Source organism: Palaemon carinicauda, chromosome 30 (assembly GCF_036898095.1).
Source record: "Palaemon carinicauda isolate YSFRI2023 chromosome 30, ASM3689809v2, whole genome shotgun sequence".
NCBI classification, from domain to species: Eukaryota; Metazoa; Arthropoda; class Malacostraca; order Decapoda; family Palaemonidae; genus Palaemon; species Palaemon carinicauda.
Genome location: NC_090754.1, coordinates 97,702,155 through 97,719,147, shown reverse-complemented (window position 1 = coordinate 97,719,147; position 16,993 = coordinate 97,702,155).

Sequence of the window (16,993 nt, the reverse complement as noted above, 5' to 3'; positions counted from 1 at the left end):
TGCAGTAATCTTATTCATCTGGAAGATATTTTAACGTCTCAGATGTTGTCTCAATAGAGTTTTTGCATTAACTTTATTCATCTGGAAATTATTTTAACGTTTCTGATTCTGTCTTAACCCTTTTACCCCCAGGCTTTTTGGAAATTTCCAACCGTTAACCCCCAAGGGGTTACTTTTTTCCCAGCACATTTTGGTGTATATTTCTTTTAAATTGCTCTAACAGCCTTAATTTTTGTCATAGAGAGGTCAGGTTGGTCTCATTCTCTTGGAAAATATGAAAAAAATAATTTTTATAGCATTTTTTTGAGAGGACGTACCGGTACGTCCATGGGGGTAAAGGGATGGCTTTTGAGAAACGTACCAGTACGTCCTTTGGGGGTAAAAGGGTTAATACAGTTTTTGCTTAAATTTTATTCATCTGGAAGCAATTTTAACGTTTCAGATGCTGTGCCAATATGTTTTTTTTCATTAATTTTATTCATCTGAAAGCGATAATAACGTTTCAGATGTTGTCTCAATAGAGTTTTTGTATTAATTTTATTCATCTGGAAGCAATTTTAACGTTTTAGATGCTGTCTAAATAGAGTTTTTGCATTAATTTTGTTCATCTGGAAGCGATTTTAACATTTTAGATGCTGTCTCACTAGTGTTTTGCATCATTTTTATCAATCTGGGGGCAGTTTTACCGATGCTGATGCCGTCTTAATAGAGTTTTTGCATTAATTCTATTCATCTGGATGCAATTTTATCGTTTCAGAAGTTGTCTCAATAGAGTTTTTGTATTAATTTTATTCTTCTAGAAGCGATTTTAACTTTTCAGATGCTGTCTCAATAGAGTTATTGCATTCATTTTATTCATCTGGAAGCGATTTTAACGTTTCAGATGCTGTCTGAATAGAGTTTTTACATGAATTTTATTCAACTGAAAGCGATGTCAATGTTTCAGATGCTGTCTCAATAGAGTTTTTACATTAATTTTATTCATCTTGAAGCGATTTTAACTGCATTAATTTCATTCATCTGGAAGCGAATTTAACGTTTCAGATGCTGTGTCAATAGAGTTTTTGCATTAATTTTATTCATCTGGAGGCGATTTTAACGTTTCACACGCTGTTTCAATAGAGTTTTTGTATCAATTTTATCGATATGGAATCGATGTTAGCGTTTCCGATGCTGTTTCAATATAGTTTTTGTATAAATTTTATTCATCTTGAAACGATTTTAACGTTTCAAATGCTGTGTCAATAGAGTTTTTGCATTAATTTCATTCATCTGGATGCGATTTTAACGTTTCACACGCTGTTTCAATAGAGTTTTTGTATCAATTTTATTGATATGGAATCGATGTCAACGTTTCCGATGCTGTCTCAATAGAGTTTTTGCATTAATTTTATTCATCTGCAAATAATTTTAACGTTTCAGATGCTGTCTCAATAGAGTTTTTGCATTAAATTTCATTTCTCTGGAAGCGATATTAACGTTTCAGATGCTGTCTCAATAGAGTTTTTGTATTAATTTTATTCATTTGGAATCGATTTTAAAGTTTCAGATGATGTCTCAATAGATTTTTTGCAATAATTTTATTGATCTGGAAGCGATTTTAACGTTTCAGATGCTGTCTCAATAGAGTTTTTGCATTCATTTTATTCATTTGGGAGGGATTATAACGTTTCAGAGCTGTCTCAATTGAGTTTTTGCATCGATTTTATTCATCTGGAATCGATTTTAACGTTTCAGATGCTGTCTCAATAGAGTTTTTGCAAAAATTTTATTCATCTGGAAGCGATTTTAACGTTTCAGGTGCTGTCTTAATGGAGTTTTTGCATTAATTTTATTCATACGGAAGCGATTTTAAGGTTTTAGATACTGTCTCAATAGAGTTTTTGCATTAATTTCATTCATCTGGAAACGATTTTAACGTTTCAGATGCTGTCTCAATAGAGTTTTTGCATTGAATTTTATTTCTCTGGAAGCGATATTAACGTTTCAGATGCCGTCTCTATAGAGTTTTTGCATCAATTTTATTCATTTGGAATCGATTTTAAGGTTTCAGATGCTGTCTCAATAGAGTTTTTGCAATAATTTTATTGATCTGGAAGCGATTTTAACGTTTCATATGCTGTCTCAATAGAGTTTTTGCATTAATTTTATTCATCTGGAAGCGATTTTAAAGTTTCTCATGTTGTCTCAATAGGGTTTTTGCATTAATTTTATTCATCTGGGAGCGATCTTAACGTTTCTGATGTCTTCTCAATAGAGTTTTTGCATTAATTTTATTAATCTGGAAGCGCTGTTAACGTTGTCATGCTGTCACAATAGGGTTTTTTAAATGATTTTATTCATCTGGGAGTGATCTTAACGTTTCTGATGCACTCTCAATAGAGTGTTTACATTATTTTATTCATCTGGAATTAATTTTAACGTTTTAGAGGCTGTATCAATAGTTTTTGCATTAATTTCATTCATCTGGAAATGATTTTAACGATTCAGATGCTGTCTCAATAAAGTTTTTGCATTAATTTTATTCATATGGAAATGATTTTAACGTTTCAGATGCTGTCTCAATAGAGTCTCTGCATCAATTTTACTTATCTGGAAGCGATTTCAAAGTTTCAGATGCTGTCTCAATAGAGTTTTTGCATTAAATTGTATTTTTCTGGAAGCGATATTAACGTTTCAGATGCTGTCTCAATAGAGTTTTTTTCATCAATTTTATTTATTTGGAATCGATTATAAGGTTTCAGATGCTGTTTCAATAGAGTTTTTGCAATAATTTTATTGATCTGGAAGCGATTTTAACGTTTCAGATGCTCTCTCAATAGAGTTTTTGCATTAATTTTATTCATCTGGAAGCAATTTTAAAGTTTCTCATGTTGTCTCAATAGGGTTATTGCATTAATTTTATTCATCTGGGAGCGATTTTAACGTTTCTCATGCTGTCACAATAGGGTTTTTTAATTAATTTTATTCATCTGGGAGGGATCTTAACGTTTCAGATGCTCTTTCAATAGAGCTTTTGCATTAATTTTATTAATCAGGAAGCGATTTCAGCGTTTCAGATGCTGTCACACTAGGGTTTTTTAATTAATTTTGTTCATCTGGAATTAATTTCAATATTTAAGAGGCTGTCTCAATAGAGTATTTGCATTAATTTTATTCATATGGAAGTGATTTTAACGTTTTAGATGCCGTCTGAAAAGAGTTTTTGCATTAATTCTATTCATTTGGAGCCAATTTGAAGGTTTCTGATGCTGTCTCAATAGGGTTTTTGCATTAATTTTATTAATCTAGAAGCCATTTTAACGTTTCAGATGCTGTCTCAATAAAGTTTTAGCATTTATTTTATTCATCTTGAAGCAATTTTAAGGTTTTAGAGGCTGTGTCACTAGAATTTTTGCAATAATTTTATTCATATGCAGGTGATTTTAACGTTTCTGATGCTGTCTCAATAGAGTGTTTGTATCAATTTTATTCATCTGGAGGCAATTTCAATGGTTCAGATGCTGTCTTGATAGAGTTTTTGCATCAATTTTATTCATCTGAAAGTGATTTTAACGTTTCAGATGCCTTCTCAATAGAGATTTTGCATTAATTTTATTCATCTGGAAGCAATTTTAACGTTTTAGATGCTCTATCAATAAAGTTTTTGCATTCATTTTATTCATCTGTGAGGGATTTTAACGTTTCAGATGCTGTGTCAATAGAGTTTTTGTAATAATTTTATTCATCTGGAAGCGATATCAACGTTTCAGATGATGTCTCAATAGAGTTTTTGCAATAATTTTGTTCATCTGGAAGCGATTTTAACGTTCCAGATGATGTCTCAATAGAGTTTTTGCATTAATTTTATTCATCTAGAAGCTATTTTGACGTTTCAGATGCTATCTCAATGGAGTTTTAGCATTAATTTTATTCATCTGGACGCGATTTTAACGTTTCAGATGCTGTCTCAACAGAGTTTTTGCATTATTTTATTCATCTTGAAGAGATTTAACGTTTCAGATGATGTCTCAATAGAGTTTTTGCATTAATTTTATTCATTTAGAAGCTATTTTGAACGTTTCAGATGCTATCTCAATGAGTTTTAGCATTAATTTTATTCATCTGGAGGTGATTTCAACGTTTCATATGTTGTCTCAATAGAGTTTTGCATTAATTTTATTCCTCCACAAGCGATTTTAACGTTTCAGATGCTGTCTCAATAGAATTTTTGCATCAATTTTATTCATCTGGAAGCGATTTTAACGTTTCAGATACTGTCTCAATAGAGTTTTTGCATTAATTTTATTCATCTGGAGCCAATTTCAAGGTTTCTGATGCTGTCTCCATAGGGTTTTTGCATAATTTTATTCATCTGGAAGCCATTTTAACGTTTCAGATGCTGTCTCAATAGAGTTTTTGCATTAATTTTATTCATCTGGAAGCGATTTTAACGTTTCTGATGCTGTCTCAATAAAGTTTTTGCATTAATTTTATTCATCTAGAATCTATTTAACGTTTCAGATGCTGTCTCAATAGAGTTTTTGCATTATTTTATTCATCTGGAGGCAAATTTAACGTTTCAGATGCTGTCTCAATAGTTTTTGCATTAATTTTATTCATCTGGAAGCAATATTAACGTTTCAGATGCTGTCTCCATAGAGTTTTTGCATTAATTTTATTCATCTGGAAGAGATTTTAACGTTTCAGATGCTGTCTCAATAAGTTTTTGCATTTATTTTATTCATCTGGAGCCAATTTTAACGTTTCAGATGCTGTCTCAATAGAGTTTTTGCATTAATTTTATTCATCTAGAGCCTTTTAACGTTTCAGATGTGTCTCAATAGAGTTTTTGCATTTATTTTATTCATATGGAGCCAATTTTAAGTTTCTAATGGTGTCTCAATAGTTTTTTTCAATAATTCTATTAATCTGGCCTATTTTAACGTTTCTGATTTTGCTCAATAGAGTTTTTACATTAATTTTATTCATCTGAAAGTCATTTTAACGTTTCAGATGCTGTCTCAATAGGGTTTTTGCATAATTTATTCATCTGGAAGCGATTTTAACGTTTAGATGCTGTCTCAATAGAGTTTATGCATAATTTATTCATCTGGAAGATATTTTAACGTCTCAGATGCTGTCTCAATAGGAGTTTTTGCATTAACTTCATTCATCTGGAAATGATTTTAACATTTCTGATTCTGTCTCAATATAGTTTTTGCTTAATTTTATTCATCTGGAAGCAATTTTAACGTTTCAGATGCTGTCCAATGTGTTTTTGCATTAAGTTTATTCATCTGGAAAGCGATAATAACGTTTCAGATGCTGTCTCAATAGTTTTGTATTAATTTTTTATCTGGAAGCGATTTTAACGTTTAGATGTTGTCTCAATAGAGTTTTTGTATTATTTTATTCATCTGGAAGCAATTTTAACGTTTTAGATGCTGTCTAAATTGAGTTTTTGCATTAATTTTGTTCATCTGGAGCGATTTTAACATTTCAGATGCTGTCTCAATAGTGTTTTGCATCAATTTTATTCATCTGGGCATTTTAACGTTGCTGATGCCGTCTCAATAAAGTTTTTGCATTAATTTTATTCATCTGGATGAATTTTAATGTTTCAGATGCTGTCTCAATAGAGTTTTTGCATTAATTTTATTCATCTGAAGCGTTTTAACTTTTCAGATGCTGTCTCAATAGAGTTATTGCTTTGATTTTATTCATCTGGAAGCGATTTTAACGTTTCAGATGCTGTCTCAATAGAGTTTTTGTATGAATTTTATTCAACTGAAAGCGATTCAACGGTTTCAGATGCTGTCTTGAATAGAGTTTTTGCATCAATTTTATTCATCTGGAAATGATTTTAACGTTTCAGATGCTGTCTCAAAGAGTTTTTGCATTAATTTTATTCATTTGGAAGCATTTTAACGTTTCAGATGCTGTCTCAATAAGTTTTTGCATTAATTTTATTCATCTGGGAGAGATTTTAACGTTTCAGATGCTGTCTCAATAGAGTTTTTGCAAAAATTTTATTCAGCTGGAAGCGTTTTTAACGTTTCAGATGATGTTTCAATAGAGTTTTTGCATTAATTTTATTCATCTGGAAGCGATTTCAACGTTCCAGATGATGTCTCAATAGAGTTTTTGCATTGATTTTATTCATCTTGAAGCTATTTTGACGTTTCAGATGCTTTCTCAATGAGTTTTAGCATTAATTTTATTCAGCTGGAGGCGATTTCAACGTTTCATATTCTGTCTCAATAGAGTTTTGCATTAGTTTTATTCCTCTAGAAGCGATTTTAATGTTTCAGATGCTGTCTCCATAGAATTTTTGCATTAATTTTATTCATCTGGAAGATATTTTAACGTTTCAGATGCTGTCTCATTAGAGATTTTGCATTCATTTTATTCATCTGGAGCCAATTTCAAGGTTTCTGATGCTGTCTCCATAGGGTTTTTGCATTAATTTTAATAATCTGTAAGCCATTCTAACGTTTCAGATGCTATCTCAATAGAGTTTTTCCATTAATTTTATTCCTCTGGAAGCGATTTTAACGTTTCTGATACTGTCTCAATAAAGTTTTTGCATTAATTTTATTCATCTAGAATCTATTTTAACGATTCAGATGCTATCTCAATATAGTTTTTGCATTGATTTTATTCATATGGAGGCAATTTTAACATTTCAGATGCTGTCTCCATAGAGTTTTTGCATTAATTTTATTCACCTGGAAGTGATTTTAACGTTTCAGATGCTGTCTCCATAGAGTTTTTGCATTAATTTTATTCATCTAGGAGCGATTTTAACGTTTCAGATGCTGCCTCGATAGAGTTTTTGCATTAATTTTATAAATCATGAAGCTTTTTCACGTTTCTGATGCTGTCTGAATGGAGTTTTTGCATTAATTTTATTCATCTGGAAGAGATTTTAACGTTTAAGATGCTGTCTCAATAGAGTTTTTGCATTTATTTTATTCATCTGGAGCCAATTTAAGGTTTCTGATGGTGTCTCAATAGGGTTTTTTGCATTAATATTATTAATCTAGATGCCATTTTAACGTTTCAGATGCTGTCTCAATAGAGTTTTTTCATTAATTTTATCATCTGGAAGCGATTATAACGTTTCAGATGCTGTCTCTATAGAGTTTTTCTAGTAATTTTATTAATCTGGGAGCTATTTTAACGTTTCTGATTTTGTCTCAATAGAGTTTTTACATTAATTTTATTCATCTGGAATTCATATTAACGTTTCAGATGTTGTCTCATTAGAGTTTTTGCAGTAATTTTATTCATCTGGAGACAATTTTAAGGATTCTGATGCTGTGTCAATAGCGTATTTGCATTAATATTATTCATCTGGAAGCAATTTTAACGTTTTAAAGGCTGTCTCAATAGGGTTTTTGCACTAATTGTATTCATCTGGAAGCGATTTTAACGTTTAGATGCTGTCTCAATAGAGTTTTCGCATAATCTTATTCATCTGGAAGATAATTTAACGTCTCAGATGTGTCTCAATAGAGTTTTTGCATTAACTTTATTCATCTGGAAATTATTTTAACGTTTCTGATTCTGTCTTAATACAGTTTTTGCATTAATTTTATTCATCTGAAGCAATTTTAACGTTTCAGATGCTGTCCAATAGTTTTTTTCATTAATTTTATTCATCTGAAAGCGATAATAACGTTTCAGATGTTGTCTCAATAGAGTTTTTGTATTAATTTTATTCATCTGGAAGCAATTTTAACGTTTTAGATGCTGTCTAAATAGAGTTTTTGCATTAATTTTATTCATCTGGAAGCGATTTTAACATTTTAGATGCTGTCTCAATAGTGTTTTGCATCATTTTTATCAATCTGGGGGCAGTTTTACCGTTGCTGATGCCGTCTCAATAGAGTTTTTGCATTAATTTTATTCATCTGGATGCAATTTTAACGTTTCAGAAGTGTCTCAATAGAGTTTTTGTATTAATTTATTCATCTGAAGCGATTTTAACTTTTCGTATGCTGTCTCAATAGAGTTATTGCATTAATTTTATTCATCTGGAAGCGATTTTAACGTTTCAGATGCTGTCTGAATAGAGTTTTTACATGAATTTTATTCATCTGAAAGCGATTTTAACGTTTCAGATGCTGTCTCAATAGAGTTTTTGCATTAATTTTATTCATCTTGAAGCGATTTTAACTGCATTAATTTCATTCATCTGGAAGCGAATTTAACGTTTCAGATGCTGTGTCAATAGAGTTTTTGCATTAATTTTATTCATATGGAGGCATTTTAACGTTTCACACGCTGTTTGAATAGAGTTTTTGTATCAATTTTATTGATATGGAATCGATGTTAGCGTTTCCGATGCTGTCTCAATAGAGTTTTTGTATAATTTTATTCATCTTGAAACGATTTTAACGTTTCAGATGCTGTCTCAATAGAGTTTTTGCATTAATTTTATTCATCTGGAAGCGATTTAACGTTTCCAGATGCTGTCTCAATAGAGTTTTTGCATTAATTTTATTCATCTGGAGCGATTTTAACGTTTCAGATTCCGTCTCAATAGAGTTTTTGCATTAATTTTATTATCTGGAAGCGATGTTAACGTTTCATGCTGTCTCATAGAGTTTTTTAATTAATTTTATTCATCTGGAGCGATTTTAACGTTTCTGATGCTGTCTCAATAGAGTTTACATTATTTTATTCATCTGGAATTAATTTTAACGTTTTAGATGCTGTCTCAATAGAGTTTTTGCATTAATTTTATTCATCTGGAATGATTTTAACGTTTCAGATGCTGTCTCAATAGAGTTTTTGCATTAATTTTATTCATTGGAAGTGATTTTAACGTTTCAGATGCTGTCTCAATAGAGTTTTGCATCAATTTTATTCATCTGGAAGTGATTTTAAAGTTTCAGATTCTGTCTCAATAGAGTTTTTGCATTAATTTTATTCATCTGGAAGCGATATTTTAACGTTTCAGATGCTGTCTCAATAAGTTTTTGCATTAATTTTATTTATTTGGAATCGATTTTAAGGTTTCAGATGCTGTCTCAATAGAGTTTTTGCATTAATTTTATGATCTGGAAGCGATTTTAACGTTTCTAGGTTGTCTCAATAGGGTTTTTGCATTAATTTTATTCATCTGGAAGCGATTTTAACGTTTCTGATGCTGTCTCAATAGAGTTTTTGCATTAATTTTTCATCTGAAGCGCTTTAACGTTTCATGCTGTCTCAATAGAGGTTTTTGCAATTAATTTTATTCATCTGGAAGCGATTTAACGTTTCTGATGCTGTCTCAATAGAGTTTTGCATTAATTTTATTTATCTGGAAGTATTTAACGTTTTAGATGCTGTCTCAATAAGAGTTTTTGCATTAATTTATTCATCTGGAGCGATTTAACGTTTCTGATGCTGTCTCAATGAGTTTTTGCATTAATTTTATTCATCTAGAGATTTTAACGTTTCAGATGCTGTCTCAATAGAGTTTTTGCATTATTTTATTCATCTGGAAGCAATTTTAAGGTTTTAGATGCTGTCATAGAGTTTTTGCATTAATTTTATTCATCTGGAGGAGATTTTAACGTTTCAGATGCTGTCTCAATAAAGTTTTTGCATTAATTTATTCATCTGGAGGATTTTAACGTTTCAGATGCTGTCTCAATAGAGTTTTTGCATTAATTTTATTCATCTGGAAGATTTTAACGTTTCAGATGCTGTCTCAATAAGAGTTTTTGCATTAATTTTATTCATCTTGGAAGCAATTTTAACGTTTCAGATGCTGTCTCAATAGAGTTTTTGCATTAATTTTATTCATCTGGAAGATTTTAACGTTTCAGATGCTGTCTCAATAGAGTTTTTGCAATAATTTTATTCATCTGGAAGCGATTTTAACGTTTCTGATGCTGTCTCAATAGAGTTTTTGCATTAATTTTATTCATCTGGAATCGATTTTAACGTTTCAGATGCTCTCAATAGAGTTTTTGCATTAATTTTATTCATCTGGAAGATTTTAACGTTTCAGATGCTGTCTCAATAGAGTTTTTGCATTAATTTTATTCACTGGAAGTGATTTTAACGTTTCAGATGCTGTCTCAATAGAGTTTTTGCATTAATTTTATTCATCTGGAGCGATTTTAACGTTTCAGATGCTGTCTCAATAGAGTTTTTGCATTAATTTTATTCATGGAAGCTTTTAACGTTTCAGATGCTGTCTCAATAGAGTTTTTGCATTAATTTTATTCATCTGGAAGAGATTTTAACGTTTCAGATGCTGTCTCAATAGAGTTTTTGCATTAATTTTATTCATCTGGAAGCATTTTAACGTTTCAGATGTGTCTCAATAGAGGTTTTTGCATTAATTTTATTCATCTGATGCATTTTAACGTTTCAGATGCTGTCTCAATAGAGTTTTTCATTAATTTTATCATCTGGAAGCGATTTAACGTTTCAGATGCTGTCTCAATAGAGTTTTTCATTAATTTTATTCATCTGGAGCGATTTTAACGTTTCTGATGCTGTCTCAATAGAGTTTTTGCATTAATTTTATTCATCTGGAATTCATATTAACGTTTCAGATGTGTCTCAATAGAGTTTTTGCATTAATTTTATTCATCTGGAAGACAATTTTAAGTTCAGATGCTGTCTCAATAGAGTTTTTGCATTAATTTATTCATCTGGAAGCAATTTTAACGTTTCAGATGCTGTCTCAATAGGGTTTTTGCATTAATTTTATTCATCTGGAAGCGATTTTAACGTTTCAGATGCTGTCTCAATAGAGTTTTTGCATTAATTTTATTCATCTGGAAGATATTTAACGTTTCAGATGCTGTCTCAATAGAGTTTTTGCATTAATTTATTCATCTGGAAATTTTTTAACGTTTCTGATGCTGTCTCAATAGAGTTTTTGCATTAATTTTATTCATCTGGAAGCATTTTAACGTTTCAGATGCTGTCTCAATAGAGTTTTTTCATTAATTTTATTCATCTGGAAGCATTTTAACGTTTTAGATGCTGTCTCAATAGAGTTTTTGCATTAATTTTATTCATCTGGAAGCGATTTTAACGTTTAGATGCTGTCTCAATAGAGTTTTGCATTAATTTTTATCATCTGGCATTTTAACGTTTCAGATGCTGTCTCAATAGAGTTTTTGCATTAATTTTATTCATCTGGAAGCAATTTTAACGTTTCAGATGTTGTCTCAATAGAGTTTTTGCATTAATTTTATTCATCTGAAGCGATTTTAACGTTTCAGATGCTGTCTCAATAGAGTTTTTGCATTAATTTTATTCATCTGGAAGCGATTTTAACGTTTCAGATGCTGTCTCAATAGAGTTTTTGCATAATTTTATTCAACTGGAAGCGATTTAACGTTTCAGATGCTGTCTCAATAGAGTTTTTGCATTAATTTTATTCATCTGGAAGATTTTAACGTTTCAGATGCTGTTCAATAGAGTTTTTGCATTAATTTTATTCATCTGGAAGCGATTTAACGTTTCAGATGCTGTCTCAATAGAGTTTTTGCATTAATTTTATTCATCTTGGAAACGATTTAACGTTTCAGATTCTGTCTCAATAGAGTTTTTGCATTAATTTTATTCATCTGGAAAGCGATTTAACGTTTCTCATGTGTCTCAATAGGGTTTTTGCATTAATTTTATTCATCTGGGAGCGATCTTAACGTTTCTGATTGTCTCAATAGAGTTTTTGCATTAATTTTATTCATCTGGAAGCGTTTAACGTTTCTCATGCTGTCACAATAGGGTTTTTTAATTAATTTTATTCATCTGGGAGCGATCTTAACGTTTCTGATGCTCTCTCAATAGAGCGTTTACATTATTTTATTCATCTGGAATTAATTTTAACGTTTTAGAGGTTGTATCAATAGAGTTTTTGCATTAATTTTATTCATCTGGAAATGATTTTAACGATTCAGATGCTGTCTCAATAGAGTTTTTGCATTAATTTTATTCATATGGAAGTGATTTTAACGTTTCAGATGCTGTCTCAATAGAGTTTCTGCATCAATTTTATTCATCTGGAAGTGATTTCAAAGTTTCAGATTCTGTCTCAATAGAGTTTTTGCATTAAATTTTATTCCTCTGGAAGCGATATTAACGTTTCAGATGCTGTCTCAATAAAGTTTTTGCATAATTTTATTTATTTGGAATCGATTTTAAGGTTTCAGATGCTGTTTCAATAGAGTTTTTGCATTAATTTTAATGATCTGGAAGCGATTTCAAAGTTTCTCAGGTTGTCTCAATAGGGTTTTTGCATTAATTTTATTCATCTGGGAGCGATTTTAAAGTTTCTGATGCTGTCTCAATAGAGTTTTTGCATTAATTTTTCTAATCTAGAAGCGCTGTTAACGTTTTTCATGCTGTCACATAGGGTTTTTTAATTAATTTTATTCATCTGGGAGTGATCTTAACGTTTCTGATGCTCTCTCAATAGAGTTTTTGCATTAATTTTATTTATCTGGAAGTAATTTTAACGTTTTAGATGCCGTCTGAAAAGAGTTTTTGCTTTAATTCTATTCACTTGGAGCCAATTTGAAGGTTTCTGATTCTGTCTCAATGGGGTTTTTGCATTAATTTTATTAATCAAGAAGCCATTTCAACGTTTCAGATGCTGTCTCAATAAAGTTTTAGCATTTATTTTATTCATCTTGAAGCAATTTTAAGGTTTTAGAGTTTGTGTCACTAGAGTTTTTGCAATAATTTTATTCATCTGGAGGAGATTTTAACGTTTCTGATGCTGTCTCAATAAAGTTTTCGCATTAATTTTATTCATTTGGAGGCAATTTCAACGGTTCAGATGCTGTCTTGATAGAGTTTTTGCATCAATTTTATTCATCTGGAAGTGATTTTAACGTTTCAGATGCCTTCTCAAAAGAGATTTTGCATTAATTTTATTCATTTGGAAGCAATTTTAACATTTTAGATGCTGTATCAATAAAGTTTTTGCATTAATTTTATTCATCTGGGAGAGATTTTAACGTTTCAGATGCTGTCTCAATAGAGTTTTTGCAATAATTTTATTCATCTGGAAGCGTTTTTAACGTTTCAGATGATGTCTCAATAGAGTTTTCGCATTAATTTTATTCATCTGGAAGCGATTTCAACGTTCCAGATGATGTCTCAATAGAGTTTTTGCATTGATTTTATTCATCTTGAAGCTATTTTGACGTTTCAGATGCTTTCTCAATGGAGTTTTAGCATTAATTTTATTCAGCTGGAGGCGATTTCAACGTTTCATATTCTGTATCAATAGAGTTTTGGCATTAGTTTTATTCCTCTAGAAGCGATTTTAATGTTTCAGATGCTGTCTCCATAGAATTTTTGCATTAATTTTATTCATCTGGAAGAGATTTTAACGTTTCAGATGCTGTCTCATTAGAGTTTTTGCATTCATTTTATTCATCTGGAGCCAATTTCAAGGTTTCTGATGCTGTCTCCATAGGGTTTTTGCATTAATTTTAATAATCTGTAAGCCCTTCTAACGTTTCAGATGCTATCTCAATAGAGTTTTTCCATTAATTTTATTCCTCTGGAAGCGATTTTAACGTTTCTGATGCTGTCTCAATAAAGTTTTCGCATTAATTTTATTCATCTAGAATCTATTTTAACGATTCAGATGCTATATCAATATAGTTTTTGCATTGATTTTATTCATATGGAGGCAATTTTAACATTTCAGATGCTGTCTCCATAGAGTTTTTGCATTAATTTTATTCACCTGGAAGCGATTTTAACGTTTCAGATGCTGTCTCCATAGAGTTTTTGCATTAATTTTATTCATCTAGGAGCGATTTTAATGTTTCAGATGCTGCCTCGATAGAGTTTTTGCATTAATTTTATAAATCATGAAGCTATTTTCACGTTTCTGATGCTGTCTGAATAGAGTTTTTGCATTAATTTTATTCATCTGGAAGAGATTTTAACGTTTAAGATGCTGTCTCAATAGAGTTTTTGCATTTATTTTATTCATCTGGAGCCAATTTTAAGGTTTCTGATGGTGTCTCAATAGGGTTTTTTGCATTAATATTATTAATCTAGATGCCTTTTTAACGTTTCAGATGCTGTCTCAATAGAGTTTTTTCATTAATTTTATTATCTGGAGCTATTTTAACGTTTCAGATTTTCTCATAGAGTTTTTACATAATTTTATTCATCTGGAATTCATATTAACGTTTCAGATGTTGTCTCAATAGAGTTTTTGCATTAATTTTATTCATCTGGAGACAATTTTAACGTTCTGATGCTGTCTCAATAGCGTTTTTGCATAATTTATTCATCTGGAAGCAATTTTAACGTTTTAAAGCTGTCTCAATAGGTTTTTGCACTAATTTATTCATCTGGAAGCGATTTTAACGATTTAATGCTGTCTCAATAGAGTTTTTGCAGTAATCTTATTCATCTGGAAGATATTTTAACGTCTCAGATGTTGTCTCAATAAAGTTTTTGCATTAACTTTATTCATCTGGAAATTATTTTAACGTTTCTGATTCTGTCTTAACCCTTTTACCCCCAGGCTTTTTGGAAATTTCCAACCGTTAACCCCCAAGGGGTTACTTTTTTCCCAGCACATTTTGGTGTATATTTCTTTTAAATTGCTCTAACAGCCTTAATTTTTGTCATAGAGAGGTCAGGTTGGTCTCATTCTCTTGGAAAATATGAAAAAAATAATTTTTATAGCATTTTTTTGAGAGGACGTACCGGTACGTCCATGGGGGTAAAGGGATGGCTTTTGAGAAACGTACCAGTACGTCCTTTGGGGGTAAAAGGGTTAATACAGTTTTTGCTTAAATTTTATTCATCTGGAAGCAATTTTAACGTTTCAGATGCTGTGCCAATATGTTTTTTTCATTAATTTTATTCATCTGAAAGCGATAATAACGTTTCAGATGTTGTCTCAATAGAGTTTTTGTATTAATTTTATTCATCTGGAAGCAATTTTAACGTTTTAGATGCTGTCTAAATAGAGTTTTTGCATTAATTTTGTTCATCTGGAAGCGATTTTAACATTTTAGATGCTGTCTCACTAGTGTTTTGCATCATTTTTATCAATCTGGGGGCAGTTTTACCGATGCTGATGCCGTCTTAATAGAGCTTTTGCATTAATTCTATTCATCTGGATGCAATTTTATCGTTTCAGAAGTTGTCTCAATAGAGTTTTTGTATTAATTTTATTCTTCTAGAAGCGATTTTAACTTTTCAGATGCTGTCTCAATAGAGTTATTGCATTCATTTTATTCATCTGGAAGCGATTTTAACGTTTCAGATGCTGTCTGAATAGAGTTTTTACATGAATTTTATTCAACTGAAAGCGATGTCAATGTTTCAGATGCTGTCTCAATAGAGTTTTTACATTAATTTTATTCATCTTGAAGCGATTTTAACTGCATTAATTTCATTCATCTGGAAGCGAATTTAACGTTTCAGATGCTGTGTCAATAGAGTTTTTGCATTAATTTTATTCATCTGGAGGCGATTTTAACGTTTCACACGCTGTTTCAATAGAGTTTTTGTATCAATTTTATCGATATGGAATCGATGTTAGTGTTTCCGATGCTGTTTCAATATAGTTTTTGTATAAATTTTATTCATCTTGAAACGATTTTAACGTTTCAGATGCTGTGTCAATAGAGTTTTTGCATTAATTTCATTCATCTGGATGCGATTTTAACGTTTCACACGCTGTTTCAATAGAGTTTTTGTATCAATTTTATTGATATGGAATCGATGTCAACGTTTCCGATGCTGTCTCAATAGAGTTTTTGCATTAATTTTATTCATCTGCAAATAATTTTAACGTTTCAGATCTGTCTCAATAGAGTTTTTGCATTAAATTTCATTTCTCTGGAAGCGATATTAACGTTTCAGATGCTGTCTCAATAGAGTTTTTGTATTAATTTTATTCATTTGGAATCGATTTTAAAGTTTCAGATGATGTCTCAATAGATTTTTTGCAATAATTTTATTGATCTGGAAGCGATTTTAACGTTTCAGATGCTGTCTCAATAGAGTTTTTGCATTCATTTTATTCATTTGGGAGGGATTTTAACGTTTCAGAGCTGTCTCAATTGAGTTTTTGCATCGATTTTATTCATCTGGAATCGATTTTAACGTTTCAGATGCTGTCTCAATAGAGTTTTTGCAAAAATTTTATTCATCTGGAAGCGATTTTAACGTTTCAGGTGCTGTCTTAATGGAGTTTTTGCATTAATTTTATTCATACGGAAGCGATTTTAAGGTTTTAGATACTGTCTCAATAGAGTTTTTGCATTAATTTCATTCATCTGGAAACGATTTTAACGTTTCAGATGCTGTCTCAATAGAGTTTTTGCATTGAATTTTATTTCTCTGGAAGCGATATTAACGTTTCAGATGCCGTCTCTATAGAGTTTTTGCATCAATTTTATTCATTTGGAATCGATTTTAAGGTTTCAGATGCTGTCTCAATAGAGTTTTTGCAATAATTTTATTGATCTGGAAGCGATTTTAACGTTTCATATGCTGTCTCAATAGAGTTTTTGCATTAATTTTATTCATCTGGAAGCGATTTTAAAGTTTCTCATGTTGTCTCAATAGGGTTTTTGCATTAATTTTATTCATCTGGGAGCGATCTTAACGTTTCTGATGTCTTCTCAATAGAGTTTTTGCATTAATTTTATTAATCTGGAAGCGCTGTTAACGTTGCTCATGCTGTCACAATAGGGTTTTTTAAATGATTTTATTCATCTGGGAGTGATCTTAACGTTTCTGATGCACTCTCAATAGAGTGTTTACATTATTTTATTCATCTGGAATTAATTTTAACGTTTTAGAGGCTGTATCAATAGTTTTTGCATTAATTTCATTCATCTGGAAATGATTTTAACGATTCAGATGCTGTCTCAATAAAGTTTTTGCATTAATTTTATTCATATGGAAATGATTTTAACGTTTCAGATGCTGTCTCAATAGAGTCTCTGCATCAATTTTACTTATCTGGAAGCGATTTCAAAGTTTCAGATGCTGTCTC